Source organism: Neofelis nebulosa, chromosome 11, assembly GCF_028018385.1.
Source record: "Neofelis nebulosa isolate mNeoNeb1 chromosome 11, mNeoNeb1.pri, whole genome shotgun sequence".
Taxonomy (NCBI): domain Eukaryota; kingdom Metazoa; phylum Chordata; class Mammalia; order Carnivora; family Felidae; genus Neofelis; species Neofelis nebulosa.
In genome coordinates, this window is record NC_080792.1 from 78,954,616 (window position 1) to 78,968,056 (window position 13,441).

At 48.5% G+C, this 13,441-nt stretch overlaps 1 long non-coding RNA gene across 1 annotated transcript in view; it reads right to left on the reverse strand.

Moving 5' to 3' along the window:
- The window catches only part of LOC131489220 (uncharacterized), a 27,919-nt gene continuing 14,478 nt past the window's right edge, over window positions 1-13,441 (reverse strand). The window contains exons 2-3 of the long non-coding RNA XR_009250435.1: window positions 8,186-8,271; window positions 1-451 (exon numbers count right to left, since the gene is read on the reverse strand). This is a non-coding gene — a long non-coding RNA (uncharacterized LOC131489220). The remainder of the gene's footprint in view (window positions 452-8,185; window positions 8,272-13,441) is intronic.

Here is a 13,441-nt window from a genome sequence, read left to right on the forward strand (position 1 = left end):
TTTGTATGAGCTAAATATAATTCGGAGAACAAGCTTTTTCGTGTCATCAAAATTCATGTTAACAACTATAAAGGGAGAACTGCAGAACTGATGCCCTTGAGATTTAACAGAAAACATATTCCAGTATTGAAATCAATCACACAGATATTCAAAAGCCTACTAGGTGGCCAGAAAGGTGCTGATCTTAGTGAGAAACAACACAGACGTGGGCTCTTACTTCATGCAATTTGTTCTTGTTTTACACGCTAAACATACTCCTAAAAAGTTGAATACCAATTGTATTTCCATAAATCAAAAAATAGTTGTATGATCATGGTGAGCGTATTCTTCAAATAATAATTTGGCAAAATAATCACGCTTTGATCTTTTGAACAGATTTTTTGTCCATCCAGAGTACTTCAAAAGAAATTTATCTTTGGTCTGTAGGGAAGATTGGTCTCCTTCCGTGCTCCTGGAATAGGAAAAATTGTGGAATAGAATTTAGAGGGAAGATAAGGGAAGTACCATTTATAGACCACATATAGAATGCCAGGAAGTTTGCATCTGTTAGCATATTTAATCCTGGAGGTATATACGTGTTCCATTGTTCCCTTATTTTCTACTTCTAAAAAAAAAAAAAAATTAGAATGGCAGGTATGAATTAAAAATCCATTTTTTTTTAACAAGAAAGCAAAGCAAAAACATTCAATGCAGGACTCTAAAGATCATATTACTCCTCAGCTTCGCTGGCTTCCCACTGCTTAGGATCAAGTCCAAAATTCTTTACACTGTCACTGCTCCCGCCTCAGTTCTCTCCACCAGCCAGGCTTCTTCCCACTTGAAGGCCTTTGACCTCTGTTCCCACATCTGTCTGCAACCTCTTCTTCTCCCTTCTTTTCCAGGCTAACTCATACTCATCCCTCTGGTTTCTGCTCAGTTTACACTTCCCAGGGAATGTCTGTCTCCCCAGCTGGGCCTATGTCACTGCATCCCTAGTGCCGAACACCAGAGAAGGGCTGAACGCTCATTTGTGCCCCGTTGCAACGAATGGGGAAGGGTTGCTCAGCGGGGCTGCCCAGCCTCATGGGGGCCAGATCTACCATTTCCCTAGGAGGGGGTTGCCTTCGCCCCAGGGGCCTGCCAAAGCCTCCCTCAAAAATGGAAAGGCCAAAAGAACCTCCTTTGAGGTTCAAGAAGGTCTTAGCTTTCTCCCTCCCCATCAAGCGGACCTACAGTCGCTCCAGGACCCTCTAGCTGAGGTGAGAACAAAACGGCCCCACTTATCCCAACAGGGTCATGACCTTCCTCCCACCTCACAACTGCCCACTTGTATCAGCCACGTGATGCAGAAGCTGTGCATGCGCCCGAGAAGTGTTCCTCACGGGATCTCTCTTCCCTAGCCCAGATGTTGGGGCAATTCAACCTGGCCCGCTTGAGGGCTGGCAGAATTAGGAGAGGGGTTTGCGAGGTCACTTGGGAGGCCAAGGTGGGGTTGGGTTGCATTGAGCATAGCCCAGTAGCAGGCACTGGGCTAAAATATCTCACTGAATACTCCCAATGCCTTTGTGTAAGTAGTGTAGGGATTGATATGTCCGTTTTACAGATGGAGAAACGGAAGCTCGTGTGGCAAAAACCAGGGACTTGTCTAATGACAATCCTCGGATTTGAACTCCATTTTCTGTCTCCCAGACACCAAGTCTTCTTATGTCCTTGATCATCCTTCAACAGTAAAGGGAGGGATGCCCTCTCTCCTTCCCTGTTGAACCTCAGGGGTTCATGTCCTGGCTGTGTGACTTTGGGCAAGTCATGTCACCGCTGAGCCTCAGTTTCATCATCTGTAAGATGACAGTATTGCCCTCTGGCCATTACTTATGAAAATTAACTTTTTTTAAGGTTATTTATTTATGTTGAGAGAGTGCACGCAACAGCAAGGGAGGGGCAGAGGGAGAGAGAGGGGGGAGAGAGGGAGAGGGAGAGGGAGAGGGAGAGGGAGAGGGAGAGAGAGAGAGAGAGAGAGAGACTCCCAAGCAGACTCCGAGCTGTCAGCACAGAGCCCGACATGGGCTTTAACTCACAAACCTGGGGATCGTGACCTGAGCCGAAGTCAAGAGTCCAGCGCTTAACTGACTGCGCCACCTGGGTGCCCTGAAAATTAACTTTTCTAGAAAAAAATTTGGTCATGCCTACCAGATGCCAGGTACTGCACTAGGTAGGCCTAGGGTGTACCAAAGCAGAAGAGATCATGTCATTAAAAGATAGTGTATAATAGGAGATGCTAATAAATTCCAAAGCCCGTCAAGAATATATACAGGAGGTTACATAATGGCAAGTGTCATGAAAAAAAATTGAGCAGGGAAAGGGAATAAGGAATGTATTGCATGGGCACAGGTTTAAGTAGAATGGTCAGGGAAGGCCTCATGAGCAGTTGGCATTTGAGCCGAGACCTGAGGAGCTGAGGGAGGAAGACCTGCCAGAGATTATTCTAGAAACCTGGGAGAGTTTGGACCCATCTCCCATTAAGAACAGATGAGATCTAAAAATGGGCCTGGCATCCCCATTGAAGCTTGCAGTTCTGTGGGCTTCCCTCATTGGAAGGTGGGAAGCTCTACTGTGGGTTTCTCACAGCTGGTCCTGGGGAAGTGGAAACAGCCTGTTACAGGTATAGGGATTCACAGTCAACAAGCCTCTTCCTTGCATCTCCAGAGAAGCAGGTGTTTCTATCAGTTGACTCAAGAAGGGTCTGCCATGCCCTTGGAAATTTCTACTTTCTGCTCCATTGAAACCAAAAAGAAGCAGGAAGACAGGATTAGGACCTGTGCTGACATTTTTCTGGAATGTCCTATCTCAGCCGGGTTCCCAAATACATGTTGAGGCTCATTCACACAAAGGCATCTGCTCAGAACCCCTAACAGATATGAGAGTGCTGGCACACACCCGCTCCCAGGCTTGAACACTTTGCACGGAAAAGTCGAGTCTGGGAGAAAAATATCAAGCCAGGCCTTGGGCAGCTCTCCTTTTAGCAAGTATTCTGAAAAGAATCCTCAGGAGTCAGGCTGAAGGGATAGAGCCCTAGGACTGTCCAAATGGGAGGCCACTGAGTCCAATAGACCGAGGCCCAGAGAGGTGAAGTTAGCTGCCCAAGCTCACCCAGCAAGTCCAAGAAAATCTCAGTGAACTCATGCAGTCAACAAAAATGTTTTTTTTTTTTTAATTTTTTTTTTCAACATTTTTTATTTATTTTTGGGACAGAGAGAGACAGAGCATGAACGGGGGAGGGGCAGAGAGAGAGGGAGACACAGAATCGGAAACGGGCTCCAGGCTCCGAGCCATCAGCCCAGAGCCCGACGCGGGGCTCGAACTCACGGACCGCGAGATCGTGACCTGGCTGAAGTCGGACGCTCAACCGACTGCGCCACCCAGGCGCCCCAACAAAAATGTTTTGAGCACTATATATGCACCAGGCACTGTTCCTGACACTAGGTGTGAGGCAGCGATCAAAACAGACAACAATTCCTACCCTCTGCAATGGACATTCTGATAGAACGAGAGAGACAATGAAAGGATAAACTAGTAATACATGTAGTATGTTAGATAATGGAACTGTCATGGAGAAAAAACATGAGCAGAGAAACAATAAGGAATGTACTGCACGGGCTCAGTTTTTTTTTTTAATTCTTTTCTTAATGTTTATTCATTTTTGAGAGATGGAGAGAGACAGAGCATGAGTTGGGGAGGGGCAGAGAGAAAGGGAGACACAGAATCCGAAGCAGGTTCCAGGCTCCGAGCCGTCAGCACAGAGCCCGATGCGGGGCTCGAACCCACAGGCTGTGAGATCATGACCTGAGCTGAAGTCGGATGCTCAACCGACTGAGCTACCCAAGCGCCCCTGAGCTCAGTTTTAAGTAGAACGGTCAGGGAAGGCCTCACAAGAAGTTGACATTTAAGCAAAGACCTGAAGGGGCGCCTGGGTGGCTCAGTCGGTTAAGCGGCCGACTTCGGCTCGGGTCATGATCTCGCGGTCTGTGAATTCGAGCCCCGCGTCAGGCTCTGTGCTGACAGCTCAGAGCCTGGAGCCTGTTTCAGATTCTGTGTGTGTGTCTCTCTCTGACCCTCCCCCGTTCATGCTCTGTCTCTCTCTGTCTCAAAAATAAATAAACATTAAAAAAAAAAAAAAAAAGGCCTGAAGGAGGTGAGGGAGGGAGACACGCTGGTCTCTGGGGGAAGAGCGTCCCAAAAGGAGGAAAGAGAGTGGTGGCCCCAAGGCAGGAACATACCTAGTGTGTTCCTAGGAGCAGCAAAGAGGCTTCTGGAGCGAAGTAAGTGTGAGAGAGGGTAGGAAGTCAGAGGAAGCAGGATCCAGATGGTGTCTGAGCTTTGTAGGCCACTAGGAGGACTTTAGCTTTTACTCCGGATGAAAAACCACTGGAGAGTTTGGGGCAGAGAAATGACACGATCTGACCCAATAAAAAAGCCTAGAGCTGCTGCTCTTCATTCACTCACTCAGCCATGTCCTAGGTGCCAGGCACTCTGCTGATGACAAGCCGGACAGCCCCAGAGTGAGCCACGGGGCACCTGTGTGTGCATTTTGTGCTGACTAGAGAGTCCAGAGCAAAGAGAAAGGAGGCTCAGCTGGTGGCCTTCCCCCCACCACTTGCCTTCCCCGCCTGGCCCTGCAGCCTGGGCAGAGGGGCCCCAGGTAGCTGCAAGGCTCCATGCTCCAGAGGCTGCTAGAACCTGCGGGTTATAAATAGCATCTCCTGCGCTGCGAATCGAGCTGCTCTGAGTGAGTCAGAAGCTTGGAGCCACAGCCCCTCAAAGTGCAACATCACTCCCTAACCCCACCACCCCACCCCCGGCTCCCTCACTGGCCTCTTCGTCAAGGCCAGGCCTCTGCTTCTCACCAGGACCCCCTCTGACCCTGTCACTCCCCACTTACCCCAGGTTGTACCTCCTGGAGCACTAGGAAGCCCACTGGTTTCTTAGTTCCGAGGGGCAGGATCGCATGATGTTGAAACACCCAAGATCTGGAGCCCACCTGGATTCCAGGCCCAGCGCTCTCTTTTCTGACTGTGTGACCTTAGGCAAGTCACTTCCCCCTTGGGCGCCCCATCTTCCTCATCCATAGTAATAACAGTATTATGATAATAATAGGATATTATGGTAGTATGATGACGCTAATCATGACCTTACTTACTTTGTGGAAGTAGTATGGGGATTCACCAAGATGCGCCACCTGGAGTGCTTCGCCCAGAAGCTGGCATACAGTAGCTCTTCAGTTAACGGAATGCTAGTCCCTGTGCTCAACTAGATCGGGATCCAGAGAAAGGTAACGATAAGTAAGAAAAGGGCAGCTTCAGTCATTCTGCGGCGGATCTACCGTGTGTGTGAAGGTCGGTGCCTGACTTATGTTGCAGGATCCCTCATACTCGTGACCGAGCACGTTGCACCACCTCCATCTCACGGAGGAAGGAACTGAGACTCAGAGAGAGAGCGACTGTCCAAGCCGCACGGTGCCGATGCCAGGTGAGGCGGAATCTGGTGTCAGCAGAAAGGCAGAGCCTGGTGAGGGCCGGGGAGGGGGGTGTGGTGGGTGCAGGTGGCCAGGTGTTCCTAGCCCACCCCATATCTGCATACCGCTGTCGGGGGGGGGGGGGGGGGGGGCGGGGAGGGGAGCAGGCGGGTGGGGGTGCAAAATATCTCTGCTTCCTCTGACATCCCTTCCGCTTTCTTGAGCTGAGAAGCTCTCTGCCACCCCACCCCCCAAAGCTTAGACTAGCTCTCCTCTGGGTGATATTGAGTGAAACTCTCTCTACTAACAGCTTCGCCAAAGATCTGTCTGTTTAATAATTTTTATACGTCACACACATTGTTTAAAGAGGAAGGTGATAGTGGGGCACCTGGATGGCTCAGTCAGTTAAGCGTGTGGCTCTTGATCGCTCAGGTCACGATCCCATGATTCGTGAGATCGAGCCCCCGTGTTGGCAGGGCTGTTAGTGCAGAGCCTCCTTGGGATTCTGTCTCTCCCTCTCTCTCTCTGCCCCTCCCTAGCTCTCTCTCTCTTTCAAAATAAGTAAATAAACTGGGGCGCCTGGGTGGCGCAGTCGGTTAAGCGTCCGACTTCAGCCAGGTCACGATCTCGCGGTCTGTGAGTTCGAGCCCCGCATCGGACTCTGGGCTGATGGCTCGGAGCCTGGAGCCTGTTTCTGATTCTGTGTCTCCCTCTCTCACTGCCCCTCCCCGGTTCATGCTCTGTCTCTCTCTGTCCCAAAAATAAATAAAAAACGTTGAAAAAAAAAATTAAAAAAAAAAAATAAGTAAATAAACTTAAAAAAAAAAAAGACGAAGGGGATAGTGATAATTTGGCTTCACTGACACCCCCACTTTGATCCTACAGGATTGTGTCTGGTCACCCCCCCCTCCCCCGGCAAATCCCAGGTTCCAGAGACATCCCTGTAAGTCCCTTCTTCCTCCATGCTGAAAGCCTTGTAAAGTAGTAGAAAGGGCATGCATTTGGGAGTCAGACAAATCTGGGCTCCCTTCTGGCTCTGTCATTCCCTGCTGTGTGAGCTCAAGCAAGTCACTTTACCTCTCTGAGCCTCATTCACTTATCCATTCATTCAGCAAATGCATACCCAGCAACGTCAACCATGCCCCAGGCTCTGCTGTGGCTCCTGGTGCTGGAGCTTTGGATGAGACAGACAGAACCTCTGTCTTTCTTCATGGGGGCTTTCGTCCTGGCCGAGTAGAGGAGAGGCATAAGCAAACGATTTCAGAAGTGATGTGTGAATGAAGACAATGAAACCAGGCAATGCACTCATAACTGAGGTGGGGGCGAGGGTGAGCTCTCTCTCTCTCATCAGATAAGGTGGTCAGGGAAGAGGTGATGGCGATTCTTCTGAACAATGAGAAGGAGCCGGCTGGGAGACCTCAAGGCAGAGGGGAGAGGAGGCATATGGGCCTCAGGAAGGGAGTGGGTTTTGTGTCGGAGCGGCATGGTGGGAGTGAAGTGAGCCAGGGGGACAGGGTGAGGAGATGAGGTCAGAGAGGTAGGCAGGGGCTAGATCACAGAGCGCCTAATGACGAGCATCCCAAGTTTGTGCACTTGTGCGCATTTGGTGAGATGATGCATCATCTACACAGGGCCTGGCATACAGTGGGTGCTCGATACGCAGTAACTGTTATGATTCTGAGCCTTCCTTGTCTTCCTCCACCGCCCAGGGACCCTCGTGTCCCTCCCCTGCCTCTCAACCCCCTTGACCCCACCGGCTCTCCCTGGTCCCAGGAAAAGGACAAGGACACTGGCAAGCATCATAGCAGGAAGGAGAAAGTAGTCCCCACCCTCCCTCACCCCTTCCCCCTCCAAACCCTCCCACTGCAGCCCAGTGATTTTCCTGCCTCTCACAGGCGATTTTATTAAACATCTCGAAAAAATATTCTCTCACTCCCTCTCTCTTTATTTATAAAAATCAACTTAACACCCTGCTCCTTTGTTCTATTTGGAAACTGGAACAGCCTGGTTTATATTTAGCCGAAATCCTGCTCCTTTCCCCACAGACTCCAACACAGCCCAAAGAGCTAGAGGGGCTAAGGAAGGAGAAGAGGGGAGGCTGGGGGAGGAAAGGGTGCCGCAAAGGACAGAAGGGTCCCCCAGAGGCCCGGGGCTCGGCTAAGTCCAAAGGACCTGGAAGGGTAAGATCTGAAGAGTCCTTTCCAGGATTTGGGGTGCCCCAAGTCCAGGCTTGCCCACTCTCTAGTCCCATCCAGATGTCCCCAGAAGAAGAAAGACAGGGGAGATAGAATACAGAGAAGAGAAACCCCCAACCCCAATCTGGAACCAGGCTTGGAAAGGCAGTCAGTACAAGACAGTCATTAGGGGTGTGAGTCCTGGTTCAAAGCCAAACTCTCCTCTGCCCCTCACTAGCTGCCTGCTCCTGGGGAAATTAACGTGTTCATTAGAGTGTGTGTGACACATACTATGTGCTTGACAAATGATAGTTATTGTTATTAATCACTGTCGGCTCAAGGAAACTGTTCATCTCCTCAAACTTCAAGGCTCCGCTCAAAAGCCACTTCCTCCATGAAGCTTTCCCAGATTAAAACCTATCTGGTCAGCTAAGAGCAGTGGGCTAGACACTGGGGCTATGGAGAGGAATGAGCAGGAACATATGGGGCCTCCAATGTGATCAGAAATGGACAGAGAACATACCACGTTCCAGAAGAGACTTTAGCTCCACTTGGGCAAGGCCAATTCTCCTTTGTTCTCTGCTGTATCTGTAGAGCTAAAGACAGCACCTGGCACATGGAAAGACAGCATCAAATAGTGGTTAAGAATATATCTGGGTAGGGGCGCCTGGGTGGCTCAGTCAATTAGGCATCCGGCTCTTGATTTTGACTCAGGTCATGATCTCACAGTTCATGGGTTCAAACCTCACCTAGGGCTCTGAGCTGACAGTGCAGAACCTGCTTGGGATTCTCTCTCTCTCTCTCTCTCTCTCTCTCTCTCTCTGCCCCTCCCATGCTCACCCTATCAAAATAAATAAATGAACTTAAAAAAAAAAGAATATATCTGGGTAAAGAAATTGTGTTATGTCCATACAATGAAATACTATTCCTCCATAAAAAGGAATAAAGTACTTAACACATGCTATAGTGTTAATCAACCTCAAAAACGTTATGCTAAGTGAAAGAAACCAGATGTGTAAGGTCACATACTGCACAACTCCATTTATATGAAGCATCCAGAACAGGTAAATCCATAGAGAAAGAATGCAAATTGATGGCTGCCAGGAGCTATGAGGGAGAATGGGAAGTAACTTCTTAATGGGGTGCAAGGTCTCCTTTTGGGGTGATAAAAGGTGTTTTTGGAACTGGATAGAGGTGGTGGCTGTGCAATGCCACTGAATTGTTCACTTTAAAAATGGTTAATTCTGGGGCGCCTGGGTGGTTCAGTTCGTTAAGTGTCCGACTCTTGGTTTTGGCTCAGGGCTCAGATCATGATCTCATGGTTCATGAGATCAAGCCCTGCATCAGGCTCTGCTCTGTCAGCATGGAGCCTGCTTGGGATTCCCTCTCCCTCTCTCTCTCTACCTCTCCTGTGCTTGAGCTCATGCTTTCTCTCTGTAATAACTAACAATAGTAATAACAATAACTATCATTTATCATTTATCTCTCTGTCTCTCTAAATAACTAAACATTTAAAAAACAAAAACAAAACCAAATGTGAGCAGGGTCAAAATAAAGAGGACTTCTTCAACCTGTTGAAGGGATTTTTCAAAACACCTGCAGCTGGGGTGCCTGGCTGGCTCAGGCTGTCCAGCATGCAATCTTGATCTCAGGGTCAAGCCCCATGACGGGCCCCATGAAGAGATTACTTTAAAAAAAATTTTTTTTAATCTTTAAAACCTACAGCTAACATATGCTGAAAGTCTAAACGCTGTCAGCCCTAAGACTGGGAACGAGGCAAAAATATCTGCTCTCACCACTTCTCTGCAACGTTGGACTGGAGGTCCTTAGCCAGGACAAGAAGGGAAGAAAAAAATGGGGGAAAGGATGAAGTTAAATTGTGTTTATTTGCAGATGACATGATTATGCATGTACAATATCCTAGGAATTCACAAAAGAAAGAAATCTCTTGGAACTAATCATGTTATTTAGCAAGATGAAAGGATACAGGATCAATATATAAAAAGGCATTTCTCTATACTAGCAATGAAAAATTGGAAAGTGAAATGTATGAAAACATTTCTAATAGTATCGAAAAAATAAAATATTTAGGGATGCGGTTCGTAAAACACGTGCAATATTTGTACACCAAAAACTACAAAATCTTAAAAGACGTGAAAGACATAAATAAATGAAGAGACATACCATGTTCATGTATAAAATGTCCCTTCTCCCCATACTGAGGCTACAGATTCAGTGCAATCCTAATCAAAATTTCAGCAGGTGTTTAGGGGCACCTGGGTGGCTCACCCTTGATTTCAGCTCAGGTCATGACCTCACGGTTCATTCGTGGGATTGAGTTCCGAGGCATCAGTCTCTGTGCTGACAGCAAGCAGCCCGCTTGGAATTCTCTCTCTCTCCCTCTCTCTGCCCTTCCCCTGCCTGCCCTTGCTCTCTCTCTTTCCCTCTCTCTCTCAAAATAAATAAATAAACATTTTTTTAAAAGAAGGGAACATACTGGGGCACCTGGGTTGCTCAGTCCATTAAGCACTCTGCACTAGGCATGGGGCCTGCTTAAGAGTCTCCCCTTCCCTCTGCCCCTCCTCCCTCACTCTCAAAAAAACAAAACAAACAAAACAAAATACAACAAAAACAAGAGGCACCTGGATGGCTCAGTTGGTTAAGCCTCAGACTCTTTTTTTTTTTTTTTTAATTTTATGTTTATTTTTGAGAGAGAGAGAGACAGAGACAGAGACAGAGACAGAGCAGGAGCAGGGGAGGGACAGAGAGAGAGCGAGAACACAGAACCCGAAGCAGGCTCCAGGCTCTGAGCTGTCAGCACAGAGCCCGACGCGGGACTCGAACTCACAGACCGCGAGATCGTGACCTGAGCCGAAGTCAGACACTCAACCGACTGAGCCACCCAGGCGCCCCAAGCCTCAGACTCTTAATTTAGGTCATGATCTCATGGTTTGTGAGTTGGAGCCATACACCGGGCTCTGCACTGACAGCATGGAGCCTGCTTGGGATTCTCTCTCTCCTTCTCTTTCTCTGCCCCCTCCCTGTCTCTCTCTCAAAAATAAATAAATAAACTTTAAAAACAAAAAAGGGAACATACTGTATCATTTCATTTATATGAAGTTTCAAAACAGACAAAACCATCAATAGTGACACAAAGCAGATCCGGGATTGCCTAGAACAGGGCCCAGGAGGAATGACTGCAAAGGGGCATGAGAAAATTTGCGGGAAGAAAAATGTTCTAGAACTTCATTATTGTTTTTTTAATCACATGTAAATTATATCCCAATAAAATTGATTTTAATTTTTAATATTTATTTATTTTTGAGAGAGAGAGAGAGAGAGAGAGAGAGAGAGAACAGAATGTGAGCTAGGGGAGGAGCAGAGGGGGAGGGAGACACAGAATCCGAAGCAGACTCCAGGCTCCGAGCTGCCAGCACAGAGCCCGATGTGGGGCTCGAACTCACAGACCGTGAGATCATGACCTGAGCCAAAGTCGGACGCTTAACAGACTGAGCCACCCAGGCGCCCCTAAAATAAGGCCACTTGGGTTGAATTCCTGGTTTTGCTACTTACTAGCTGCATAATCTTGGGCACATTGTTTCATTTTTCTGTGCCTCTATTTCCCCAACAGAGAAGTGACAACAGTAATAACAATACTTCCCTCATAGGATTTTGTTTTGTTTTGTTTTGTTTTGTTTTTGTTGGTTGGATTTTGTTTCATTTCATTTGTTTTGTTAGATAAGCTCATGGGACTTTTGAAAGGATTAAATGAGCAAATGTATTACGAACTGTGGTAGCCAGCCTCTAAGAAGGCATCGGAGGATTCCTGCCCGCTCGGAGTCCCCTCCACAGCGAATAGGCTGACCTGTGTAACAAATGGGATATTGTCAAAATGATGGTCTGTGGTTTTGGAGACTAGGTCAGAAAACGCATAGAGCCTGCTGCTCTTGGATCACTCTTTCTAGGGGAAGCCAGCCACCAAGTCATGAGGCTTTTCACGCAGCCCTGTGGAGAGGTCTGGATGGCAAGGAACAAAGGGCGCCTGCCAACAGCCAGCGCCAGCTTGCCAGCCATGGAGGTGAGCCAGCTGGACCCTTCTGATGACTGGCTAACAGCTTGACCGCAACCTCAGGGGAGACTGGGAGTCAAAACCACCCCCGCTGAGTTGCTCCCAATTCTTGGCCCACGGAAACTGTGCAAGGTAGTAACTGTTTATAAGGTTTTTAAAGCCACTGAGTTTTGGGGGGAATTTTTACACACCGATGAACAACGGATATAAGCAGTAATGATAAGAGCTGACATTTTTGAGCATTTATCCACATGACCTAGTACAACCACTAGTAGGTGAGAAACAGAATAGCTTCCATTTGTCTGTCCAGAACCACTCTCCATCCTTTCCCAGCCTGCTCTGTGCCCACGGAGACTGACCTGTTCAGAGTCAACAGACTCCTATATCTTTTGGCCAGTGGGGAGCCCCGAGGAAGAGATGGAAGGGAGAGGGAAGAGAGAGGTCAGGCTATTTCTTCCTCCGCTCCCTCCCTGCAGGGCACCTCAGGCTGGCTCTGTCCCTCAACAGAAGGTCACAGCTTCTCCCTCAAGGTGGTTCACTCCATACGAGTCCTTCTGAACCCTGGAAGGCTCCCTTGACTGAGTCCTTCTGAGCCCTGGAAGGCTCCCTTGACCGCCAGGCCTAGGGAGGTAAGAGCTCTCACACTGCAACTGGCCCAGGAATGAACTACCCCTTTGCGATTCCCTGACACCCCGCTGACATCTAAATAGTCCCTTTATTCAGCCTTCCTCAAATTATCCAATTTGAGTATGCCATCTGTTTCCTTCTAGGACTGACTGGCCACCCTAATTAAAGTCCCCCTACTTTACAAAGGAAGTAGAAATCCAAAGAGGACCAAGGAGATAACTCAGAAACAAATGGAAAGGCAACAGAGGCCACCCAAGAGGGGCACTCTGCAGGCAAAGGGCACTGATACATACTTGCTGACTGACTGACTGACTGAATGAATGAATGAGTGAATGAATGACTCGGTAGGCACCAGGAAGGACTCATTTGCCCTACTTCCTGGAAGGCTGTGGATACTAAAACAGGATGTCAGCAACTGAACTACTTTAGCCAGACAACTGATAACCAGCTCCCCAGCCCAGCCCAGAGCTGGCTTCAGGAAGTCCTGCGTTGGAAGGATTAACACACAGCCTGGGACACCAAGGAAGCAGCCCCCCACCTCAGTGAGACTCAAGAGTTATTTTTGAAAAGCAAGCAAGGCCTGCGGGCGGCCCTGGCAGAGCGCAGAGCTGGAAGAGAGAGCCAGAAGCAGAGAGAACAGATACAGCAGAGCCCACGCCCCGTCCCTGTGACGTCAGCCCCACGCACTGTGACATAACACTGTGGGGGGGGGGAGGGGGTCTTGCATCCCCCCCTTGGGAATTTTTTATTAATTGCGGCAAGATATGCATCCTATAAAATTTACCCTCGGGAATTTCTGAGCCCCTCCCACCCAGGCTGACTGACATCGGGGAATGAATTCCAGCAGGAACAGGGAGTCAGATCACCAGCCAAAAAAATTTGTGTCCAAATGGTGTGTGAGATTTTGCTCAAGTCTGGAAAAATCCTCAAACCGAAGAGAGGGTCACTGCTATACGGCAAAGTCAGGGGCCAAGGATTAGGAAGGGGTTGGCATCCTTCACCTGGAAAAAAGAGTGGGAAGGCAGGAATGGCTGTGGGGCAGGGGAGAAGAGGAGCAGAGAGCAGGTGTTGAGGCTGGAGTCT